General features: G+C 43.4%; 1 pseudogene; it reads left to right on the top strand.

The window, feature by feature from the left end:
- Positions 1 to 269: 269 nt before the first annotated feature.
- LOC131265324 (proton-coupled amino acid transporter-like protein CG1139) lies at positions 270 to 1,945 on the top strand (annotated as a pseudogene).
- Positions 1,946 to 2,893: the final 948 nt, after the last annotated feature.

The raw sequence follows: 2,893 nt of genomic DNA, 5'->3' as shown, positions 1-2,893 counted from the left end.
AGAAAGCTGCAATAACGTACTGTCAGTACCGATTAATGAACTGTCTTATTTCAAATTAATGCCCATATCTTATCACCGAAAAGGATTGTATCTCCAGGCAATTATACCAATTGACGCACTGTGTTATGACGGGGCTATCTTATATGCGAAAGACGGTTTTAATAACCTAACACCCCGCAGATATGCTAGTAAATAATGTGACCCGCCGCATTCAGTGTCTGTGATCTAACGGTGCTGGTCATTGTTAACAGCAATACTCCTAGAGGGACATGACATCGACGGAAACGTTGACAAAGGTCAGCGCCACTGGTGAGGATGGTCAAGTCGAAACTGCACCAGAAGAGGACTATGACCCATATCAGCATCGTAACGTGGACAAACCGATCTCGTGAGTCAAAAACGAAGCCCTATTTAGTGACACCAAAGTATCTGCTTCTTTCTGATCGAGCTATGAAATGAAAGTCTTGATCTTCCTATTACAGCACAATCGGAACGTTCATACACGTGATGAAAGGTGCCATGGGTGTGGGAATCCTATCGATGCCGTACGCCATACGGAATGGAGGACTTATTTTTGGAGTTATTGGAACGATTCTTCTAGGACTACTCTATTCACATTGTGTGCATCTACTAGTGAGTAGTCTATTTTCATTCAAACTGTGTAAGTGAGTCATAATTTACCTTTTATTGTGACGATTGCAATGTTACAGGTCGGTACCGCATATAAAATCTGCAAAAGAGATCGTGTCCCTATGCTGACATATGCTCAAACTGTTGATCGTGCGTTTGCCCTTGGTCCAGTCAGGACGAGGCCGTTGGGCAAAATATTGAAGTGAGTATATGGTTCAACGGAATCTTTTAACATTTGTAATAAGGCTGCATAGAACAAATCTTTTATGGTCATCAAACGCATTGTTTTTTACTATTCCAGAACTTTCATCGATTACTACCTCATGATTTCGTTTGCGCCCATGGTTTATATGGTCTTCGTCGGTACTACTCTACACGACGTTATCAACAGTAGAACTGATCTCGACTGGGACGTACGGATCTATATTTTAATGGCCGCGATACCAGCGATTGTGATAACCCAAGTGAGGGAGATCAAATATCTGGTCCCATTCTCGGCCATCGCGACGACGCTGATCATTGCCAACGTCGTGATTTCTTTGTATTACATCTTTAGAGAACCTCTTTCTACTGACGATCGGTATATGTTTCCAACATTTAGTTCGTTGACGAAATTCCTCGGGTGGGTAGAAGTTCATTGTTAAGCTGTAAGTTACGTATTTACACCACATTGCTTTTCCCACAGATCGGCATACTTTGCGTTCGATGCAACTGAACTTATTTTCCCCGTTTCAAATCAGATGAAAAATCCTCAGCATTACCTCGGCTGCCCGGGAATCGTCAACGTCAACATCAGTTGCTTGGGATTCTTGTATAGCTTTCTTGGGTTGATGGGATACCTCCGTTACGGCGATGCAATTCAGGGCGCTATCACGCTGAACTTCCCAACCGAAGAAAAGTATACAGATAAGTAGAGAGTTAGAATTTCACAATATAACACAGCTCTTTCCTTACTTACCAGCTTGGCGTTAATCGTCCAAGTCCTGTCGGCCGTTGCACTCCTCTTCTCGATTGGTATATATTTCTACGTCCCACAAGAAATCATATGGCGTAAGCTGCACCGACGAGTTAAAAGACAGTGGCACATGATCGTGCAGTCGTTCATTAGTTCGTTGAAATGATCGGATCCATTTTCAACCCTATCTTAGCCCTCTGGTTTCCTGTACTGGTCGACACCGTCCACCGATGGCCTTCGGACTTTGGTTGGATGAAGTGGCGGTTGGTGAAGAACATTTTGATGGGTGTATTTGGGACATTTCTTATGATAACCGGGACTATAGTCAGCGTAAAAGACATCATTGCCCTGTATGATTAGTGTGTCCCAGGATGCGTAGTGTATGCAACAAGAAAAGCTTTATGCAACAGCAACCAAATAAAGATAAGGTGCGCCAACACTTGTTTGTGATGCATATGGGATTCAGCATTTTGTTATACTTTGATGTAGATAAAATTATGAAAATAATTTTATGTCAGCGTTTGATATAAGCAACTTTGAAATAATCAAACCAAGATGAATTCTGTGATAGCAGACTTCAACTAGCAGGTGGAAAATGTGACATTCAACATAGCGCCTGTTAGAACCTGTGCGATGAACCGTAACCGGACCTTCACCCGTTTGAGAAAGGAATGACTATCCACGTACACAGTGGAAAAAAGTCTAGTAAGCCCTTAAACTTCATCCGACATGTATGACTAACACGGTCGTTACGCAACGAAGAAGATCCTACCCATTTTCTATTCCATATCTTTTAACACCTATGTTGCGTCCTGCTACGGTTTTTCGGTCCGATTTTCTTTCTTCTTTCTAGATTTGCGATGAACACGTTTTTCAAAATCTGATCCTCAGAAGAGTACCATGACGTCATAGTAAATTAGTTTGGGATGGGTGATCGACCCGGCGACATATTCCGGCGAATGAAATCTTAATAAATCGGAATGTGTCGAAAAAGTAAGGTGACTGCGTTTTTTCATGTTATCATGGTGCAAAAACCAACGGTTGTCCTTCCACAAATCCGGCCGCTTTTGCCGGATAGAGTGCCGCAACCGCCGCATTACGCTCAGGTAATATTCTTTATTGGCGGTTTGGCCCCTCGGTAAAAACTCCTGGTACACCACCCCCGGTAATCGAAAAATACCGTGTGCGTTACTTTCACCTTTGAGCGGCTTTGGCGCGACCGCTTGGGCCTCGGCTCGTTCGAGGCTCCACGTCTTGGCACGTCTCCACCCGATTCCGCTTCTCGACAATGCTGAGGAATTTCGGCAA

Source organism: Anopheles coustani, chromosome 3 (genome assembly GCF_943734705.1).
Source record: "Anopheles coustani chromosome 3, idAnoCousDA_361_x.2, whole genome shotgun sequence".
NCBI classification, from domain to species: domain Eukaryota; kingdom Metazoa; phylum Arthropoda; class Insecta; order Diptera; family Culicidae; genus Anopheles; species Anopheles coustani.
Note: the sequence above shows the minus strand (reverse complement) of the source record. Positions and strands in the feature narration are given on the sequence as shown.